The 22875-nt window shown below is 47.5% G+C and overlaps 1 long non-coding RNA gene across 5 annotated transcripts; it reads left to right on the top strand.

Annotated features, from left to right (window-relative positions):
• The first annotated feature begins 1073 nt into the window (after positions 1-1073).
• On the top strand, positions 1074-21664 carry LOC128337410 (uncharacterized). Of its 5 annotated transcripts, none has more exons than XR_008312256.1 (8): positions 1074-2454; positions 2629-2764; positions 3240-3455; positions 3979-4136; positions 4855-12660; positions 19248-19526; positions 19734-20652; positions 21184-21664. It is a non-coding gene; the product is annotated as an uncharacterized LOC128337410 (long non-coding RNA). The 5 variants fall into 5 exon arrangements; XR_008312254.1 differs by having other exon boundaries at positions 2629-3455; positions 4855-5066; positions 7764-12660; XR_008312255.1 differs by having other exon boundaries at positions 1074-2451; positions 2629-3455.
• Positions 21665-22875: the final 1211 nt, after the last annotated feature.

The following is a 22875-nucleotide window of genomic DNA, read 5'->3' as shown; positions in this document are numbered from 1 at the left end:
AGCTGAGGGGATAAAGAGCGGCCACACTCAGTTTACTCGAGGAAGTCCCACTGAAATGAGCAGTACAAGATGGCATGCCTCCTACGTCCTCTGCATTCCAGTCTAGATTTCCTGAATGGGTTTCCTCAGGAGGAGGATGCTGGAGGGTTGCTCAACAACCTCCAGCATGGGGCTCATCCTGTCCCTTGAAAACAAGTCTGGGAATTTGAATCATGGTTTGAGACTGTGGAAGAATATTAAAGGAAAAAACCTCCAGGGCCAGTTTCTGTCAGGAGGAAGGACGGACGGACTGGCAACCATAACCCTGGTGGGGTCTCTGCCTGCTTGAGCCTTGAACGCTCAGCCCTGTGTGGCAGTCTCAGTCTTTTCCCCTCAGACTTGACAGTCAAGGCTGAAATGGAGTTTTAAGTTTCCTCAGGAGGAGGGTGCTGGAGGGCTGAATGGGTTTCCTCAGGAGGAGGGTGCTGGAGGGTTGCTCAACAACCTCCAGCAAGGGGCTCATCCTGTCCCTTGAAAGCAAGCCTGGAGATTTGAATCATGGTTTGAGGCTGTGGAAGGATATTGGAGAGAGGGAGGAAAAACCCCCAGGAGGGCCAGTTTCTGTCAGGAGGAAGGAAGGAAGAACTGGCAACAGTAGCAGCCCTGGAGGAGTCTGTGCCTGCCTGAGCCTGGACCCTCCTCACTCAGCTCAGCAGCCCTGTTAAGAGTCTCTGAGCCTCTTTTCCCCTCAGACTTGGCAGTCAAGGGCGAAGAGAGGCAGGTTTAAACCAGGGAAACGTGGCTCAGTCTGTTCCTCTGACAGGAAAATAGAAAAAGGCGGGAGAAGAAGCCATTATTGGGGCGGCTATTCTCAGCCCCCCTCCCCCCACTCGCTTTCCCTCAGCGCCCCTCTTCTTTTTCCCGCTCTCCGCGCGCGGACTTTGGTCGCGGTGTTTGATTGGCCGGCTGCTGGCCACGCGCTCCAGGACTTGACAGCTCTAGCCCGTCTTCTCGCCGCTGATTGGCTGGCCGCTGGCCCCGCCCCGCCGACTGGACAGCTCCGGCTGGTTTCCTCGCATTTGAGTTGGGGGCGCCTGAAGGGAGAGGAGGGAGGGGAGAGCCGCAGCCTCGTCGCCTCAGGAGCGGGGCCTAGGCGGGGCGCCAGCAAAAGGCTCCGTCTCAATGCATTGACTCTCCACTAGGGGCGTGTTTTGTTTTTTCTCTTTTCTCATTTCAGCCCCACAAAACAGCCCTGAGAGGGCAGAAGCCTGGAAGGGGGGGGGGATTCCTCTGAGGATTTCAAACCTCCTCCTCCTTCTTCCCACACAACTCTGAGAGGGGCAACCTCAGCTGGGAGAAAGTGGCTGCTGCCTCAAAAGAGCCTCTTCTTGGTGCTGAAATGGCTATTTTGTAGCCTTCAGATATCCCCACAGCCCTGTGAGGCTCCTCTGGCTGGGAGAGAGTGGCTGCCTCTCAAAAGAGCTTAATTCTCTAGGGGCAATTTACTGCCCTTTAAAGGTGTCCACAGCCCTGTGAGGCTCCTCTGGCTGGAAGGTGGTGGCTGCCTCAAAAGAGCTTAAAGCTTGAATGGCAATTCTGTGTCTGGCCTTGGGTGTTTCCAGGGTTTTATTATGGATGGCTTCCCACCCATTATTTCTATATGCTGCTTGCAATATTGTTTAAATACAAACTTAAAATATTGTTTAAAACCAAAATAGGCTTTAAATAGGATAAAATCTAATACGCATAGACTAAAATAGAAAATAATAGGATAAAATCTAAACAAAGTAAGCTAGTGTAGTATAGGCAGGTCATTAATTTAATAGGGAAAGTTAACAAAAAATAGTGTGAAGCATTTTCAAAGCAGATTAAATATTTTAGAACAATTAGTGTATTAAAATAATATTCAAGAAAGCATATAGAAATAAGGGGGAAAGCTTATCAATAATAAAAATCAGAAACCCCAGAAAGCCTAGGACTTCTTCCTCAACAGCTGTCCTTAAAAGAGCTGTGAGGGGCTAGATCCAAGCCAGGATGAATGCCCAGACACTTCTTGCTCAGAGCAGCCCGCAAGGTAGCTGGAGTGGGCCTTTTCATGTGGATTTAGTATTTTGCTTTGAGTAGTAACCCCTGTTCTAGCCAGAGCATAGCTTTCTCATAATGGACTTTCTCTCGTTGCTCTGCATAGCCCCTCATTTAGCAGGAGTGTGCCTTTCTCATTGTGGGCTTCACATTTTTGCTCTGAGAAGCCACTCATTTAGCTGAACGGTGGCTAACTCCAGTCCTGGCTGCATGACTTTGCCCTTCATGCTATGCGAGGGAAGTGAGGTGTCATCTCTTGACTTGACCAGACCATAATCTTCAGCTTGCTCTGTCCTACCCACGGAAGAAATGAGGGGTGGTGGAAGTGCGGCATCCCTGACCTCTTCAAGCAGTGTGGTGTGCTGAACAGGCTTTGCTGGCTGAAGAAATGTGGTGAGTGGACTCTGATCAGGCAAGGAGACAAATCCTGAAGCCATAAGTTTTGAAGTCTCATTCTCCTTGGGTGGAGGCTCTCTCGTGAACAGAGATGGTCCTCGAGAAAGCATTCTAAAGAGGGGAAAGAGTAAAGATATTGAAATGTATGAAGCTTTTTTCTTTGTTTAAAAGGCAAAGCGGAGAAAAGACAGAAGAAAGAACTGCAGAAGAAGAGAGAAAAAGGATCAGGAAGGAGCAACAGGAGACATGAAAAGTGAAGAGGAAGGAGGAGACTGGCGTTAAGAAGCTTCCCAGAAGAAACGGGCAGGTTCTGCTACTACAAGTTGGTTGGCTTGGTTGCTGGTTTTAACTGCCAGTGTTCACTCTGAGTTGCAGCTGATTTATGTGGCTTTCTCATGCTGGACTTCATGTCTTTGCACTGAGGAGCCCTTAGAATGGTTGGAGTGTGGCTTTCTCAGAATTGACTTAATGTCAGTGCATTGAGAAGCCCCTTACTTGGGTAGGATCTGGCTTTCCCATGCTGGAAAAAGCCCTGAAAATGGTTGGAGCATGGCTTTCTCAGGCTAGACTTAATATTACTTGCACTGAGGAGCCCCTAGGTTGGCTGTGATGGTTGGGATGTGGCTTTATATGACTGGACACTATGTCTTTACTCTGAGTATCCCCTAAAATTGTTGGAGCATGCCTTCACAGGCTGGACTTAATGTCCGAGCACTGAGGAACACCACATTTGGGAGTGGTATGGCTTTTCAGGCTGGACTTCAAGTCTTTTCTCTGAGTAGTCCCTGATTTGGCTGGATGGTGGTCAACTCCAATCATGGCTTCGCCTTTCATGCTCTGAGTGGTGGTGAAGAGGCATCTCTGACCTGCATAGACCACATTCTTCAGTTGGGTCTGCCCTGCCTGTAGCGGAAGCGAGGGAAGGTGGAAGTGTGGTATCTCTGACCTCTTCAAGCAGTGTGGTGTGCTGAGCAGGCTCTACTGGCTGAAGACACATGGTGAGTGGCCTCTGATCAGGCAAAGAGACACATCCTGAAGCCTTAAGCTTAGAAGACTCATTCTCCCTGAGTTGAGGCTCTCTGGGGATGGTAATAAGAACAGCCCTGCTGGATCAGGCCCAAGGCCTATCTAGTCCAGCATCTGTCTACCCTCTCCACTCCATGCATAATTTTATGCACCTCGATCTTCCCTTAGTTGCCTCTTTTCCAAAGTAGAGAGCCCCAGATGCTATAGTCTAGCTTCATAAGGAAGGTACTCCAGGCCCCTGGTCGTCGTGGTTGCCCTCTTCTGCACCTTTTCCAGTTCTACAATGTCCTTCTCAAGATACGGTGACCACAACTGTACACAGCATTCCAGGTGTGTCCGCACCACAGATTTTTACAAGGGCATTAGAACACTAGCATTTTTATTTTCAATCCCCTTCCTAACGATCCTAGATCAATGGTCCTCAAGAAACCATTCTAAATAGGGGTAAGAGTAAAAATCTTGAAACTGATGAAGCTTTTTTCTTCTGTTTAAAAGGCGAAAGGGAGAAAAGTCAGAAGAAAGAACTGCAGAAGAAGGGAGAAAAACAAGCGCAAAGGAGCAACAGAAGATGTGAAAAGTGAAGAGGCTGGAAGAGGTGGCGGCTGCTTTTAAAGAAGTTTCACAGAAGAAATGGGCAGATTGTGCTTCCACAGGTTGGCTGGCTTCATTGCTGCCTTTCTCCCCACCATGGATCACTCTGAGTATTATTTCTTGTTTACACAGCCAGACAGGTGTTATTGACTGGTTTGTTTTATCCAGACATCGAGTCCTTCCCAAGGACCTGGGATGGCTGAATTTTACTGTCAATTGTTATAGATATCGTCTATTATTATTATTATTATTATTAATAACATTTTATATCCCGCTCTTCCTCCAAGGAGCCCAGAGCGGTGTACTACATACTTAAGTTTCTCCTCACAACAACCCTGTGAAGTAGGGTAGGCTGAGAGAGAAGTGACTGGCCCAGAATCACCCAGCAAGCCTCATGGCTGAATGGGGATTTGAATTCGGGTCTCCCTGGTCCTAGTCCAGCACTCTAACCACTGCACCATGCCGGCTCCTTCATTTAGGAGAGAAGCAGAGGTTCATTTACCCGCAGCGTGGCTTTCTCATGCTGGATATTATATTATGTGCACTGAGTAGCACCTGATTTGGGTGGGACGTGGCTTTCTCAGGCTGGACTTGATGTCTGTGCGCTGAGTGGCCCCTGCCTGGGCTAGTGGTGTTGCTTCCTTGCATCAGGCTTGATGTCTGTGCACTGAGCCACCCTGGGTTGGGTCGGGGGTGTTGGTTTCTCATGCCAAGCTTTATGTCAGTGTGCTGAGCTGCCCCTGCCCCCTGGTGAGGTTACTTTCTTGTGCCACGCTTTAGGTCTTTGCGCTGAGGAGCTGCTAATTTGGCTGGAGAATGGCAACCACCTATCTTTGCTGTGTGGCTTGGCCCTTCATGCTCTGAGAGGTGGTGATGAGGTGGGATCTCTGACCTGCACAGATTGTATTCGTGAGCTTGGTTTGCCCTGTCAATAGAAGAAGTGAGCAACGGTGGAAGCAGCGTGGTGTGCTGAGCAGGCCCTGCTGGATTTGGTATGTGAATGGCAATAGGCAATGCATTATAAATGGGACAGCAAAATGTCCTTCTCAGGGTGGACGTAATAGTCCTTGCATAAGGAGCCCCTAATTTGGATGGGATGTGGTTTCTCAGCCTGGATGTAATATTCCTGTCTCTGAGAAGCCCCTAAATTGTGGCAACTTGGACATCTCAGGGTAGACTGCATGTCTTCACACTGTGGAGCTCGTAAATTGTTGCAATGTGGCCTTCTCGGGCTGTATATAATATTCCTTGCACTGAGAGCCCCTAGTTTGGCTGGGAGGTGGCTCTTTCAGGCTAGACTTCATGTCTTTGCACTGATGAGCCCCTAAAGTTTTTGGACCATCGTGTTCTCAGACCGGACATGATATTCCTGTCACTGAGGAGTCCCTAATTTTGCTGGGAGGTGTCTTTTGAGGCAAGATCTCATGTCTTCACACTGAGGAGCTTCTAAAATTGTGGCTACTTGGCCTTCTCAGGCTGGACTTAATATTCCTGTCTTTGAGGAGCTCCTATTTATTTATTTATTTATTTATTATTAATTATTTATTACATTTATGTCCCGCTCTTCCTCCAAGGAGCCCAGAGTGGTGTACTACATACTTAAGTTTCTCCTCACAACAACCCTGTGAAGTAGGTTAGGCTGAGAGAGAAGTGACTGGCCCAGTCACCCGGCAATTTGTGCTACTTGGCCATCTCAGGCGGACTTAATATTCCTTCCACTGTGGGGACTGTAATCTGGTGAGGATGTGGCTGTTTTAGGCTAGACTTCATGTCTTTGCACTGAGGAGCCCCTAAACCTTTTGGACCATTCTGTTCTCAGGCTGGACATTATATTCCTGTCACTGAGGAGCCCCTAATTTAGCTGGTATGTAGCTTGTTCAGTCTAGACTTCACGTCTTTGCACTGAGGAACCCCTAAATAAGAACATAAGAGCAGCCATGCTGAATCAGGCCCAAGGCCCATCTAGTCCAGCATCTTGTTTCACACAGCGGCCCACCAGATGCCGCTGGAAGCCACCGGCAGGAGTTGAGGGCATGCCCACTCTTCTGCTGTTACTCCCCTGCTACTGGTACTCAGAGGCATCCTGTCTTTGAGGCTGGCGGTGGCCTCTAGCCCTCTGACTAGTAGCCATTGATAGACCTCTCCTCCATGAAGTTATCCAAACCCTTCTTAGAGCCATCCAGCTTATCTGTCACCACATCTTGTGGCAGAGAATTCCACAAGTCGAAGTACGTGTTGTATGAAAAAGTACTTCCATTTGTTGGTCCTGGATTTCCCAACAATCAATTTCATGGGACGACTCTGATTCCAGTGTTATTTAAGAGGGAGAAGAATTTCTCTCTATCCACTTTCTCCACAACATACATGATTTTATACATCTCTAATATGTCTCCCTGCAGTCGTGTTTTACCATTGTGTTCTCAGGTTGGAAATAATACTCCAGCAATGAGGAGCCCCTCATTTATCTGGTAGGTGGCTCTCTCAGGCTAGACTTCATGTCTTTGCACTGAGGAGCCCCTAAAGATTTAGGACCTTTGTGTTCTCAAGATGAACATAGTATTCTTTGCACTGAGAAGCCCCTAGTTTGGCTGGGAGGTGGCTTTTTGAGGCAAGACCTCATGTATTCGCACTGAGAAGTCCCTATATTTGAGGCTACTTGGCCTTCTCAGGCTGGATGTAATATTCCTGTCATTGAGGAGCCCCTATTTATTTATTTATTTATTTATTTACACAGTCAGAGAGGTGTTATTGACTGGTTTGTTTTATCCAGACATCGAGTCCTTCCCAAGGTCCTGGGATGGCTATTATTATCAATATCATTATTACATTTATATCCCGCTCTTCTTCCACGGAGCCCAAAGCGTTGTACTGCATACTTAAGTTTCTCCTCACAACAACCCTGTGAAGTAGGTTAGGCTGAGAGAGAAGTGACTGACCCAGAGTCACCCGGCAACTTGTGGCTGCTTGGCCTTCTCAGGCGGACTTAATATTCCTTGCACTGCAGGGACTCTAATCTGGTGAGGATGTGGCTTTTTCAGGCTAGACTTCACGTCTTTGCACTGAGAAGCCCCTAAACCTTTTGGACCATTGTGTTCTCAAGCAGGACATAATATTCCTGTCACTGAGGAGCCTCTAATTTGGCTGGGAGGTGGCTTTTTCAGGCAAGATCTCATGTATTTGCACTGAGGAGGAGCTGCTAAAATTGTGACGACTTGGCCTTCTCAGGTTGGGCTTAATATTGCCTGCACTGAGGTGCCACTAATGAGGAGGGGATGTGGCTTTTTCAGGCTGAGCTTGATGTCTTTGCATAGAAGAGCCCCTAAATAAGAACATAAGACCAGCCCTGCTGGATAAGGCCCAGGGCCCATCTAGTCCAGCATCCTGTTTCTCACAGTGGCCCACCAGATGCTGCTGGAAGCCACAGGAAGGAGTTGAGGGCATCCCCTCTCTTCTGCTGTTACTCCCCTGCTACTGGTACTCAGAGGCATCCTGCCTTTGAGGCTAGAGGTGGCCTCTAGCCCTCTGACTAGTAGCTGTTGATAGACCTCTTCTCCATGAAGTTCTCCAAACCCCTCTTAAAGCCATCCAGCTTATTGGCTGTAACCACATCTTGTGGCAGAGAATTCCCCTCTATCCACTTTCTCCACAACATGCATGATTTTATAGACCTCTATTATGTCTCCCTGCAGTCGTTTCGGACCACTGCGTTCTCAGGTTGGACATAATACTCCGGCAATGAGGAGCCCTTCATTTGGTTGGAAGGTGGCTCTCTCAGGCTAGACTTCATGTTATTGCACTGAGGAGCCCCTAAAGGTTATGGACCATTGCATTCTCAGGCTGAACATAGTATTCCATGAACTAGGGAGCCCTTAATTTGCCTGAGAGGTGGCGTTTTCGGGCTAGACTTCATGTCTTAGCACTGAGGAGCCCCTAAAATTGTGGCATTTGGCCTTCTCAGGCTGGGCTTAATATTGTTTGCACTGAGGTGGTCATCATTAGGATGGGAGGTGGCTTGTTCAGGCTAGACTTTATGTCTTTGTACTGAGCCCCCCAAATTGTGGCAACTCTGCCTTATCAGGCTGAACCTAGTATTCCTTGCACTGAGGAGCCCGTAGTTTGGCTGGGAGGTGCATGATTTTATAGACCTCTATCATGTCTCCCCACTGTCATTTTGGACCATTGCGTTCTAAGGATGGACATAATATTCCTGGCACTGAGGAGACCCAAATTTGGCTGGGAGGTGGCTTTTTCAGGCTGGGCTTCATGTCCTTGCACTGAGGAGCCCCTAAAATGGTGGCAACCTGTCCTTCTCAGGCTGAATGTAATATTCCTTGCACTGAGGAGGCCCTTATTTGGCAGGGATGTGGCTTTTTCAGGGGGGACTTCATGTCATTGCACTGATGGGATGGAAGGAGTATATATATTGGGGGTGTTTGAGAGGCATAAAAAGAGCTGGAGTCCAGTTGAGTCAGGCTGAGAGAGTCTGCAGAAGAAGAGCTGAGAAAAGGCGACTGGAGAGAGAAACCTGGGAAGAAGAGCTGACAAAAGAAAGCTGGGAGAGAATGTAGTGTCTGTGTCATTTGTGTTTGTCCTTTTGTGTTGTGAAAATTTAATAAAAAGTATATTAAAAAAAGAAAAGAAAACTAAGCTGGGAGAGAATGAAGGAAGTGGACAACTGGTGGTTGCTGGAGACTGCTGGAGTTGCCCAGCTAGCAAGACAGGACTTTGAGCCAGGCTGGATTGAGCCCCAGACCTGTGCTTGAGCTGAAATCACTGAAGATGGGGTGGGTAGCCAGGCTGGATTGAGCCCCAGACCTGTGCTTGAGCTGAAATCACTGAAGATGGGGTGGGTAGCCAGGCTGGTTTGAGCCCCAGACCTGTGCTTGAGCTGAAATAAAAGGAGCTGGAGTCCAGTTGAGTCAGGCTGAGAGAGTCTGCAGAAGAAGAGCTGAGGAAAGGCGACTGGAGAGAGAAACCTGGGAAGAAGAGCTGGCAAAAGAAAGCTGGGAGAGAACGAAGGAAGTGGACAACTGGTGGTTGCTGGAGTTGCCCAGCTAGCAAGACAGGACTTTGAGCCAGGCTGGATTGAGCCCCAGACCTGTGCAATCCCGTGAACAAAGAAGTCTGCCCAGCCAGCCAGAGAAAGAGAAGAGGAAGATTCTGAAAGAGAGCCTGGGCAGAACTGAGCAGTGTTAAAAGGCCTACAGAGTGTTTGTTACCCTGACTTGTTAGGTGAGTATTATTTTCTGGTTTTCTCAGTTCGGATCTGATATTCCTTGAACTGACAATGCACTGATTTAGCAGGGATGTAGCTTTTTCAGGCTAGACTTCACGTCTTTGCACTGAGGAGCCCCTAAACCTTTTGGACCATTCTGTCCTAAGGCTGGACATAATATTCCTGTCACTGAGGAGCCTGTAATTTGGCTGGAAAGTGGCTTTTTCAAGATAGACTTCATGTCTTTCCACTGAGGAGCCCCTAAAAATTTTGGACATTGGGTTCTCAGACCCAACATGTCCCTAATTTGGCTGTGAGGTGGCCTTTAGAGGCAAGACCTCATGTCTTTGCACTGAGAAGTCCCTAAAATTGTGGCTACCTGGCCTTCTCAGTCTGAATGTAATATTCCTTGTGCTGAGGAGCCCCTAATTCTTATTTATTATTATAGCAATAGCACTTACATTTATATACCGCTCTATAGCCAGAGCTCTCTAAGCGGTTTACAATGATTTAGCATATTGCCCCCAACATTCTGGGTATTATTACATTTATATCCCTCTTTTCCTCCAAGGAGCCCAGAGCAGTGTACTACATACTTAGGTTTCTCCTCACAACAACCCTGTGAAGTCGGATAGGCTGAGAGAGAAGTGACTGGCCCAGGGTCACCCAGCAACTTGTGGCTACTAGGCCTTCTCAGGCGGACTTAATATTCCTTGCACTGCAGGGACTGTAATCTGGTGAGAATGTGGCTGTTTCAGGCTAGACTTCATGTCTTTGCACTGAGGAGCTCCTAAACCTTTTGGACCATTCTGTTCTCAGGCTGGACGTGATATTCCTGTCACTGAGGAGCCCCTAATTTGGCTGGGAAGTGGCTTTTTGAGGCTAGACTTCATGTCATTGCACTGAGAAGCCCCTAAAATTGTGGCAACTTGGCCTTTTCAGGCTGGACTTAATATTCCTTGCACTGAGGTGCAACTAATTAGGATGGGATGTGGCTTTTTCAGGTGGGGCTTGGTATCTTTGCACTGAAGAGCCCCTAAATAAGAACTTAAGAACAGAACTGCTGGTTCAGGACGAAGGCCCATCTAATCCAGCATCCTGTTTCTCACAGTGGCCCACTAGATGCCACTGGTAGCCACTGGCAGGAGTTGAGGGCATTCCCTCTCTCCTGCTGTTACTCCCCTGCTACTGGTACTCAGAGGCATCCTGCCTTTGAGGCTGGAGGTGGCCTTTAGCCCTCTGACTAGTAGCCGTTGATAAACCTCTCCTCCATGAAGTTATCCAAACCCCTCTTAAAGCCAATCCAGCTTGTTGGCTGTCACCACATCTTGTGGCAGAGAATTCCACAAGTCAAAGTATGCGTTGTGTGAAAAAGTACTTCCGTTTGCTGGTCCTAGATTTCCCAGCAATCAATTTCATGGGATGACCCCTGGTTCTAGTGTTATGTGAGAGGGAGAAGAATTTTCCTCTATCCACTTTCTCCACAACATGCATGATTTTCTAGACCTCTATCATGTCTCCCTGCAGTCATATTGGACCATTGCGTTCTCAGGCTGGACATCAAACTCCAGCAATGAGGAGACCCTCATTTGGTTGGGAGGTGGCTCTCTCAGGCTAGACTTCATGTCTTTGCACTGAGCAGCCCCTAAAGGTTTTCGACCATTGCATTATCAAGCTGCACATAGTATTCTTTGCACTCAGCAGCCCCTAATTTGGCTGGGAGGTTGCTTTTTGAGGCTGGGCTTCATGTCTTTGCACTGTGGATCCCGTAAAGCGTTTGTAGCATTGTGTTCTCAGGCTGGACATAATATTTATGTCACTGATGACCCCATGATCTGGCGGGCAGGGTTGCTTTTTCAGGCTAAGCTTCATGCCTTTGCACTGAGGAGCAGCTAAAATTGTGGCAACGGCCTTCTCAGGCTGGGCTTAACATTGCTTGCACTGAGGTGGCTATCATTAGGATGGGAGGTGGCTCTTTCAGGCTTGACCTCATGTCTTTTCCCTGAGGAGGCCCTAAAAGTTTTGGCCATTGTGTTCTCAGGCTGGACATAATATAACTGTCACTAAGGAGCCCCAAGTTTGGCTGGGAGGTGGCTTTTTCAGGCTAGACTTCATGTCTTAGCACTGAGTAGCCCCTAAAATTGTGGCAACGTGGCCTTCTCTGGCTAGATCGCATGTCTTTGTACTGAGCCCCCCCAATTGTGGCAACTCTGCCTTCTCAGGCTGAAAGTATTCTTTGCACTGAGGTGGCCATCATTAGGATGGGAGGTGGCTTTTTCAGGCTAGACTTCATGTCTTTGCCCTGAGGAGCCCCTAAAATGGTGGCAACCTGTCCTTATCAGGCTGAATGTAATATTCCTTGTGCTGAGGAGGCCCTTATTTGGCGGGGATGTGGCTATTTCAGGGGGGACTTCATGTCTTTGAGCTGATGGGATGGAAGACATGTATATATTGGGGGTGTTTGAGAGGCATAAAAAGAGCTGGAGTCCAGTTGAGTCAGGCTGAGAGAGTCTGCAGAAGAAGAGCTGAGAAAAGGCGACTGGAGAGAGAAACCTGGGAAGAAGAGCTGGCAAAAGAAAGCTGGGAGAGAACGTAGTGTCTGTATCATTTGTGTTTGTTCTTTTGTGTTGTGAAAATTTAATAAAAAGTATATTTAAAAAAAAAAAGCTGGGAGAGAACGAAGGAAGTGGACAACTGGTGGTTGCTGGAGTTGCCCAGCTAGCAAGACAGGACTTTGAGCCAGGCTGGATTGAGCCCCAGACCTGTGCTTGAGCTGAAATCACTGAAGATGGGGTGGGTAGCCAGGCTGGATTGAGCCCCAGACCTGTGCTTGAGCTGAAATCACTGAAGATGGGGTGGGTAGCCAGGCTGGATTGAGCCCCAGACCTGTGCTTGAGCTGAAATAAAAGGAGCTGGAGTCCAGTTGAGTCAGGCTGAGAGAGTCTGCAGAAGAAGAGCTGAGGAAAGGCGACTGGAGAGAGAAACCTGGGAAGAAGAGCTGGCAAAAGAAAGCTGGGAGAGAAGAAAGTGGACAACTGGTGGTTGCTGGAGACTGCAGGAGTTGCCCAGCTAGCAAGACAGGACTTTGAGCCAGCCTGGATTGAGCCCCAGACCTGTGCTTGAGCTGAAATCACTGAAGATGGGGTGGGTAGCCAGGCTGGATTGAGCCCCAGACCTGTGCTTGAGCTGAAATCACTGAAGATTGGGTGGGTAGCCAAGCTGGATTGAGCCCCAGACCTGTGCTATCCCTTGAACAAAGAAGCCTGCCCAGACAGCCAGAGAAAGAGGAGAAGAAGATTCTGAAAGAGAGCCTGGGCAGAACTGAGCAGTGTTAAAAAGCCTACAGACTGTTTGTTACCCTGACTTGGTCGGTGAGTATTATTTTGTCGTTTTCTCAGTCGGGACCTGATATTCCTTGAACTGACGATCCTCTTATTTGGCTTGGGTGTAGCTTTTTCAGGCTAGACTTCATGTCTTTGCACTGAGGAGTCCGTAAAACATTTGGACCATTGGGTTCTCAGACCCAACATGATATTCCTGTCACTGAGGAGCCCCTGATCTTGCTGGGATGTGGCTTTTTCAGGCTAGACTTCATGTCTTTGCACTGAGAAGCCCCTAAAATTGTGGCAACTTGGCCTTCTCAGGCTGGATTTAATATTCCTTGCACTGAGGTGCCACTAATTAAGATGGGATGTGACTTTTTCAGGTGGGGTTTGGTGTCTTTGCACTGAGTAGCCCCTAAATAAGAAGAACAGCACTGCTGGATCAGGCCCAAGGTCCATCTAATCCAGCATCCTGTTTATCACAGTGGCCCACCAGATGCCACTGGTAGCCACTGGCAGGAGTTGAGGGCATTCCCTCTCTCCTGCTGTTACTCCTCTGCTACTGGTACTCAGAGGCATCCTGCCTTTGAGGCTAGAGGTGGCCTTTAGCCCTCTGACTAGTAGCCGTTGATAGACCTCTCCTCCATGAAGTTATCCAAACCCCTCTTAAAGCCAATCCAGCTTGTTGGCTGTCACCACATCTTGTGGCAGAGAATTCTACAAGTCAAAGTATTTGTTGTATGAAAAAGTACTTCCGTTTGCTGGTCCTAGATTTCCCAGCAATCAATTTCATGGGATGACCCCTGGTTCTAGTGTTATGTGAGAGGGAGAAGAATTTTCCTCTATCCACTTTCTCCACAACATGCATGATTTTCTAGACCTCTATCATGTCTCCCTGCAGTCATATTGGACCATTGCGTTCTCTGGCTGGACATAAAACTCCAGCAATGTGGAGACCCTCATTTGTTTGGGAGGTGGCTCTCTCAGGCTAGACTTCATGTCTTTGCACTGAGGAGCCCCTAGGTTATGGACCTTTACATTCTCAGGCTGCACATAGTATTCCTTGCACTGAGGAGCCCCTAATTTGGCTGGGAGGTGGCTTTTTCAGGCTAGACTTCATGTCTTAGGAGCCCCGGCAACTGAGTAGCCCCTAAAATTGTGGCAACTTGGCCTTCTCTGGCTAGATCGCATGTCTTTGTACTGAGAGCCCCCCAAATTGTGGAAACTCTTCCTTCTCAGGCTGAACATAGTATTCCTTGCACTGAGGGACCCCTAGTTTGGCTGGGAGGTGGCTTTTTTAGGCTGGGCTTCATGTCTTTGAACTAAGGAGCGCCTAAAATTATGTCAACTCGGCCTTCTCAGGTGGACTTAATATTCTTTGCACTGCGGGGACTGTACTCTAGTGAGGATGTGTCTTTTTCAGGCTAGACTTCATGTCTTTGCACTGAGGAGCCTCTAAAATTGTGGAAAGATGGCCTTCTCAGCCTGGACAATATTCTTTGCACTGAGGTGGCCATCACTAGGATGGGGTGTGGCTTTTTCAGGCTAGACTTCATGTCTTTGCACTGAGGAGCCCTAAAATTGTGAGAACTTGACCTTCTCAGGCTGGACTTAATATTCCTTGCACTGAGGAGCCCCTAATTTGGCTGGGAGGTGGCTTTTTCAGGCTGGGCTTCATGTCCTTGCACTGAGAAGCCCCTAAAATGGTGGCAACCTGTCCTCAGGCTGAATGCAACATTCCTTGTGCTGCGGAGGCCCTTATTTGGCAGGGATGTGGCTTTTTCAGGGGGGACTTCATGTCTTTGAGCTGATGGGATGGAAGACGTGTATACAGGTGAAACTCGGAAAATTAGAATATCGTGCAAAAGTCCATTAATTTCAGTAATGCAAATTAAAAGGTGAAACTGATATATGAGACAGATGCATTACATGCAAAGCGAGATAAGTCAAGCCTTAATTTGTTATAATTGTGATGATCATGGAATATTAAGGGTAATATTCTAATTTTCTGAGATTGTGGATTTGGGGTTTTCATGAGCTGTACGCCATGATCATCACAATTATAACAAATTAAGGCTTGACTTAGCTCGCTTTGCATGTAATGCGTCTGTCTCATATATCAGTTTCACCTTTTAATTTGCATTACTGAAATTAATGGACTTTTGCACAATATTCTAATTTTCCGAGTTTCACCTGTATATTGGGGGTGTTTGAGAGGCATAAAAGGAGCTGGAGTCCAGTTGAGTAAGGCTGAGAGAGTCTGCAGAAGAAGAGCTAAGAAAAGGCGACTGGAGAGAGAAACCTGGGAAGAAGAGCTGGCAAAAGAAAGCTGGGAGAGAACGAAGGAAGCGGACAACTGGTGGTTGCTGGAGACTGCTGGAGTTGCCCAGCTAGCAAGACAGGACTTTAAGACTTTGAGCCAGGCTGGATTGAGCCCCAGACCTGTGCTTGAGCTGAAATCACTGAAGATGTGGTGGGTAGCCAGGCTGGTTTGAGCCCCAGACCTGTGCTTGAGCTGAAATAAAAGGAGCTGGAGTCCAGTTGAGTCAGGCTGAGAGAGTCTGCAGAAGAAGAGCTGAGGAAAGGCGACTGGAGAGAGAAACCTGGGAAGAAGAGCTGGCAAAAGAAAGCTGGGAGAGAACGAAGGAAGTGGACAACTGGTGGTTGCTGGAGTTGCCCAGCTAGCAAGACAGGACTTTGAGCCAGGCTGGATTGAGCCCCAGACCTGTGCTTGAGCTGAAATCACTGAAGATGGGGGAGGGGGGTAACCAGGCTGGATTGAGCCCCAGACCTGTGCAAAAAAGTCTGCCCAGCCAGCCAGAGAAAGAGAAGAGGAAGATTCTGAAAGAGAGCCTGGACAGCACTGAGCAGTCTTAAAAAGCCTACAGACTGTTTGTTACCCTGACTTGCTTGGTGAGTATTATTTTGTTGTTTTCTCAGTCGGGACCTGATATTCCTTGAACTGATGATCCTCTTATTTGGCTGGGATGTAGCTTTTTCAGGCTAGACTTCATGTCTTTGCACTGAGGAGCCCGTAAAACATTTGGACCATTGGGTTCTCAGACCCAACATGATATTCCTGTCACTGAGGAGCCCCTGATTTGGCTGGGATGTGGCTTTTTCAGGCTAGACTTCACGTCTTTGCATTGAGGAGCCCCTAAACCTTTTGGACTATTCTGTCCTAAGGCTGGACATAATATTCCTGTCACTGAGGAGCCTGTAATTTGGCTGGGAAGTGGCTTTTTCAAGATAGACTTCATGTCTTTCCACTGAGGAGCCCCTAAAATTTTTGGACATTGGGTTCTCAGACCCATGATATTCCTGTCACTGAGGAGTCCCTAATTTGGCTGTGAGCTGGCCTTTTGAGGCAAGACCTCATGTCTTTGCACTGAGAAGCCCCTAAAATTGTGGCTACCTGACCTTCTCAGTCTGGATGTAATATTCCTGTCTTTGAGGAGCCCCTAATTCTTTATTATTATTACATTTATATCCCGCTATTCCTCCAAGGAGCCCATAGCGGTTTACTACATACTTAGGTTTCTCCTCACAACAACCCTGTGAAGTAGGTTAGGCTGAGAGAGAAGTGACTGGCCTAGATTCACCCAGCAACTTGTGGCTACTAGGCCTTCTCAGGCGGACTTAATATTCCTTGCACTGCAGGGACTGTAATCTGGTGAGGATGTGGCTTTTCCTGGCTAGACTTCATGTCTTTGCATTGAGGAGCCACTAAAATTGTTGGGCAGTGGGGTTCTCAGTCTGGACCTAATATTCCTTGCACTGATCCCCTGATTTGGCTGGGAAGTGGCTTTTTCAGATTAGACTTCACGTCTTCGCACTGAGGAGCCCCTAAACCTTTTGGACCATTCTGTTCACAGGCTGGACATTATATTCCTGTTACTGAGGAGCCCCTAATTTGGCTGGGAAGTGGCTTTTTGAGGCTAGACTTCATGTCATTGCACTGAGGAGTCCCTAAAATTGTGGCAACTTGACCTTTTCAGGCTGGACTTAACATTCCTTGCACTGAGGTGCCACTAATTAGGATGGATGTGACTTTTTCAGGTGGGGCTTGGTATCACTGAGGAGCCCCTAAATAAGAACTTAAGAACAGCCCTGCTGGTTCAGGCCCAAGGCCCATCTAATCCAGCATCCTGTTTCTCACAGTGGCCCACCAGATGCCACTGGTAGCCACCGGCAGGAGTTGACGGCATCCCCTCTCTCCTGCTGTCACTCCCCTGCTACTGGTACTCAGAGGCATCCTGCCTTTGAGGCTGGCGGTGGCCTCTAGCCCTCTGACTAGTAGCCGTTGATAGACCTCTCCTCCATGAAGTTATCCAAACCCTTCTTAAAGCCGTCCAGCTTGTTGGCTGTCACCACATCTTGTGGCAGAGAATTCCACAAGTCGAAGTATGTGTTATCTGAAAAAGTACTTCCATTTGTTGGTCCTAGATTTCCCGGCAATCAATTTCATGGGATGACTCTGATTCCAGTGTTATTTAAGAGGGAGAAGAATTTCCCTCTATCCACTTTCTTCACAACATGCATGATTTTCTAGACCTCTATTATGTCTCTTGAAATTCTGTCAAGTTGGTTTCGACTCTTAGTGACCACTTATATAGATTCTCTCCAGAGTGATCTGTCTTCCACTTGGCCTTTGAGGTCTCTCAATGGTGCATTCATTTCTGTCGTAATCGAGCCCTTCCACCTTGCTGCTGGTCGTCCTTTCCTGCAACCTTTCCCAGCACTATGGACTTCTCAAGGGAGGTGTGTCTTTGCATAATGTGTCCAAATTATGATAATCTGAGCCTGGTCATTTGTGCCTTGAATCCAAATTCTGGATTGATTTGTTCTATGATTCATTTGTTTTTCCTGGCTCTCCATGGTGCCTTCAGAAGTCTCCTGCACCCAAATTCAAAAGGGCCAATACTTTTTATGTCTTGCTTCTTCAAAGTCCAGCTTTCGCATCCATAGAGTGTCATGGGAAAAACTATTGTCTGACCAATTCTAATCTTTGTAAGTATAGACACGTCACGGCATCTAAATATCCTTCCCAAGACCTTCATTGCAGCCCAACCAAGTGCTAGTCTGCGGCATATTTCTTCACTGCTGGATCCTTTACTGTTAATGGTCGATCCTAAAAGGCAGAAGCTATCCACCACTTCAGTGTCGTCATGATCAGTTCTGAGGCTGGTTGCTGTACCCTTTGACATTAGCTTAGTCTTCTTTACATTTAGTCGTAGTCCCATTTTTATACTGTTGTCCTTGACTTCCATTACTAGAGCTTGCAGATCATCCGCATTCCCGGTGATCAGAGTGGTGTCAACAGCATAGCGCAGGTTATTGATGTTTTTCCCTTCAACTTTAGAAGCATGCTCATCTTTTCCCAATCCAGCTTCTCTCAGTACATGTTCAGCATATACATTGAATAAATGAGAAAGTATATAGTCTTGTCTTTGCCAATCTGCAACTAGTCTGTTTCACCATGTTCTGTCTAGACTGTGGCTTCCTGTCCTTTCTGGTCCCTTGCACTGAGGAGCCCCTAACTTGGCTGGGATGTGGCTTTTTCAGGCTATACTTCATATCCTTGCACTGAGGAGCCCTCTATTTAGGTCGAGGGTGGCCACCTCTGATCCTGGCTGTGTGACTTCACCCTTCCTGCTCTGAGTGGTGGTGAAGAGGCATCTCCAACCTGCACAGACCACGTTCTTCAGTTGGGTCTGCCCTGCTCACGGAGGAAGTGAGAGACAGTGGAAGTGCGGCATCCCTGACCTCTTCAAGCAGTGTGGTCTGCTGATTGGGCTTTGCTGGCTGAAGATGCACGGTGAGTGGTCTCTGATCAGGCAAGGAGGTGAGTCCTGAAACTGGAAGCTTTAAAGTCTCATTCGCCTTGAGTTGAGGCTGTTTGATTAACAGAGCTGGTCCTCAATAAACCTTTCTAAAGAGGGGGAAAGAATAAAGATCTTAAAGAATAAAGAGGAGCCCCTAAAACTGGGGCAACTTGGTCTTCTCAGGCTGTAGTTAATATTCCTTGCACTGAGGTGCCCCTAATTAGGATGGGATGTGGCTTTTTCAGGCTGGGCTTCATGTCTTTGCACTGAGGAGCCCCTACAAGTTTTGGACCATTGCGTTCTCAGGCTGGACATAATATTCCTTGCACTGAGGAGCCCCTGATTTGGCTGGGAGTTGGCTCTTTCAGGCTAGACTTCATGTCTTTGCACTGAGGAGCCCCTAAAATGGTTGGATCGTGGCCTTCTCAGGCTGGACTTAATGTCCAGTGTGCACGGAGTAGCCCCTGTTTCGGGTGGGGCGTGGCCTTCTCATGCTGGCCTTTGCCTGCCCTTTGAGGAGCCTTTCATTTAGCTGGGGGGTGGCTGCTCTAATCCTGGTTGTGACACTTTCCTCTTCTTGTTCTGAGTGGTGTTGAAGTGGGACCTCTGCCCTGCCTTGGCCATATTCTTCAGTTTGGTCTCCCCTGTCCACAGGGGAAGCGAGCGACAGCGGAAGTGCGGCCTCCCCGACCCCTCCAGGCCACGTCGTGTGCTGAGCAGGTTCTGCCCACTGAGGTTACACAGTGAGTAGACTCTGATCAGGCCAGGAGACATTTCCATAAACTAAGTTTCAAATTCCCCTCTCCTTAGGTTGCGGCCCTATGGTGAACAGAGGGGTCCTCAAGAAGCCATTCTGCCTTTTCAACGTGGGGTCAGGTGAAGGAGGCCAGTTGGACTGAAAAGCAAAAAGCATCGAGACCCTGGCGCATGTATGGGGCTTCTCTTCTTCGTGTGGAAGAGGAGGAAGAGAAAAATCAGCAGGGAAGAGCAACTGGAGACTTGAAGAGTGGAGACGCTGGAGGAGGAAAAAGAGACTAGCTTTAAAGAAGCAGCACAGAAGCAACAGGCAGAAACTCCTTCCACAAGTGGGTGAGTGAGATGCTGGCTTTCTTTCTACCATGTAAGACTGAGAAGCCCCTAATTTAGCAGTTAGCAGCCCTTCAAATAGTCGGGGCATGGCTTTCTTATCCCAGACTTCACACCACCTCCGTTTGGGGAGGAGACAAGGAGGACTGAAGAGGGAAAAGGTAAAGATCCTAGAACTTACGGGTGGTTGTTTTCCTTTCCTTTGTTTAGAAGAGAACGAAGAAAAGACAGAAGAAACCGCTGCAGAGGAAGGGAGAAAAGCAAGCAGAAAGGAGCAGCAGGAGATGTTGGAGGAGAAGGAAAGAGAGGAGAAGACAGCCTTGAAAGAAGCTTCACAGAAGAAACGGGCGGGTTGTGCTTCCACCAGTCGACTGGCTTCTTTGCTGGCTTTCTCTCTGCTACGGACTGCTGTGTGTGTAGCCCCTGAGGAAGCTGCAGCGTGGATGGACTTGCGGGGGTTCAGGTTTTATTATTGTTGACATATTCTCATTATTGCTCTATGCAGCTTTCAATATTTTTTAATACAAAGTTTGATTTATTCCATTTTTAAGTCACAACAAAAATAGGAATTAAAATAATAGGAAATAAAATAGGAATTAAATAGGAATTAAAATAGGAGATAAAATTAAATAGGCAACAAAATATTAGGAATTAAAAGAGGGGATAAAATATTAGAAATTAAAATAGGGGATAAAATATTAGAAGATAAAATATAGGGTACAACTGATTAACCAGAAAAAGTGAGCAGAAAATGGTATGAAATGTATTCTCAAATCGCTTTAGATCTTGTTGGAAGGTCAATTTTTGTATTAAAATAATAATTGAGCAAGCATACAGAGGTGACGAGACAAATTATGTCAACAACAATATACTCCTGGACACTCCAAAGGCCGCCCCACGTATTGCTCAGAGCATCCCCCAAAAGATCTGGAGAGCTGCTTCCTCCAAGCCTGGCTGCTTGGCCTGCCGCTTCCTGCTCTGGGCAGCCCTGAGGACGGTGGCAACAACGTGGATGGCTTCATGACCGGGAGAAGCTGCGTCAGCCGGGCATCTCTGACCTCTTTGGGCAGCCAGGCGGGCTGAGGAGGAGCTGCTGGCTAAGGATGCACCATGAGGCGGCTTTGGCAAGGTAAGGAAACATGTCCTGCAGGCAGAAGTTCTCTGTCTTGTTCCAGTTCGGGGCTGAAGTGGGATCCTTCAGTCTGGGGCCAGGTATCAAGGCCCAGGACTGAGTCTGCTGTGGGTCCTGCCTCCTCAGAGTCAAACCCGAGACACTATTGTGTGTCTGGTTATGGCTACCTTTTGCTAGTTTCTGGCTAGTTACCCCTGCTAACTGAGCAACGAGGCACCTTTTCAAGTGGTGATAAAAGCCTGAGGAATAGTATAAAAGTCATAAAAATGCATGAAAGGGATAAAAAGGGTGAGGGGCATACTGTTCAGGCCTTTAGTTAACTTTTTAAAAAAAAAATACTGTATTTTTACTTGGTGGTTCTTAGATTTTTTGGATTTTATGTAAACTGCCTAGAGAGGTCTTATTAGGTGGTTTATAAATCAAATAAATAAATACATTGTTTGGGCCTGAACATATGGTGCAGAAATGATGGTGTCTTGCACTCTTTACATATATTTCTAATATTGAGATCATTCTAAATGATTGCAGATATATCATTTGTGAAAGTGATGGATGAAGCCAAAAATGGAGCCGAGCTGCTTCTTTCAAAGCAGAAGACAAGACGCCGTTCTTCAAAGGGAGATGCAGGGATGGACGAAGGTTCTGAGAAGCTCACTTATTTCCTGGGCCTGAAGAACATGAAGAGGGAGATCTTGGCCTTGCAGGGGAAGAGAGCCAAAGTGCCCTCTTCAGCACATGCGGGAATCCCCTATAACACACCACGGCCACTTCTGTGCTCTGCTTGTTTTTAATCCTAAGAGATTTCACTGTGGCAGCCTGTTTCGTACTACAGTTAATGACAATACTATACATACTGTGGTGGGCGGGGGGTGGAACTGGATGCTGAATATGATAAATAAAAATGTATCATCATTGTGCTACCCTTAATAGAATAGCTCTCCTACTGGTTCCCTCAATTCCCTTTGAAAGCTGTATGCTCCAATGCAATATAAATGCAGACACATGTGTATATTCCTAGTTTGCTACAGTTATTATAATCCTCCTCCTCTTCTCTCTCCTCAAACCTGGAGCCATCACTAATTTGAACATATTTCCATTCAAACACATTTCTCTTTCATGATGCAGTTACTTCTGTATGTGGTGCTTTCCTACATGTATTTAGATCGCTAGGAGGCCCTGCAGTGCTAGGGCGTGACTCTGTCATTATACTCTGCCTGCCCGTAAGAACCATAAACAGATAGCTTACCAATATGGGAGGAAAAATTAAAGTCTACTGGCAGCACATGGTACACAAGGGTTGCCACTGAAGATAGTCCTAGAGATACACACACACCCTCCCCATTTTCTTCTTAATGCCAAGCCATTCACATCTCCAGGGTTGGTTTCAATAATCTCGTGTAGGTGAATTCCTGGAGGTTTGGCAATCCTCTCGGAAGCAGGTGGGATAAAAGCATCATTGTAAGCATCAGTACCTTGTCAATTAAACTTTTTGGGGTTGTTGTTTTTTAAGCATGGGGATAGGGTAGACTAGAACCACACCCTGTCTGACCTTCCAGTGAGTGACTTCTTGAAGTCCTTGTTACTTTGTGATTAGGAAAGACCAAGATGCACCCAGAGCCACGGGACTGGGCCCCAAATGGACCATTTTAAAAACCTTTACTTCTGGCTCAGATTCATCATGACTTAACTCTCCATTTCAACCGCTAGCTCTAGCTCAGCAACAGCTTTAGATGCTGCAAACTAGTTTTCACACACTTTATGCAGCCTGCCACCAAACCATTTTGCTTGCTGCATAACTTTGATAAATACCTTGGTAAATATTTCTCTTCAGGCCATCTCTGCCAGCAGCTGCCTTGGTCGAATAGGGAACTCCCAGCCCCGCAGGAACCACGTTCCGTACTGCAGCCAAGTCGCCAATGGAGCCTGCATTGCAGATCTCCCCTACCCCACCACCGCCGCATGCAGCAGGGGCAGAGGATTGGCTGGATGTGTGTAGGGGGCGGGGGCTGTGGATGGAGATGGGACAGCTCAAAGGCAAGGCACAGGGAGGATGAACCAGTAGTGGCAATGAGTATTTGTCTGTTGGCCTCACTCTGCTTCCTGCACACACAGGTCATGTGACTCACTGAAGAAGATGCACTCCATGCCTGCTAGAGAAAGCCTGGCATGCCTGCATGAATTTCTGGGGAATCCACACATACCAGGCCCAAGCAGGCCCAT

Source organism: Hemicordylus capensis, chromosome 14 (genome assembly GCF_027244095.1).
Source record: "Hemicordylus capensis ecotype Gifberg chromosome 14, rHemCap1.1.pri, whole genome shotgun sequence".
Classification (NCBI taxonomy): Eukaryota; Metazoa; Chordata; class Lepidosauria; order Squamata; family Cordylidae; genus Hemicordylus; species Hemicordylus capensis.
Note: the sequence above shows the minus strand (reverse complement) of the source record. Positions and strands in the feature narration are given on the sequence as shown.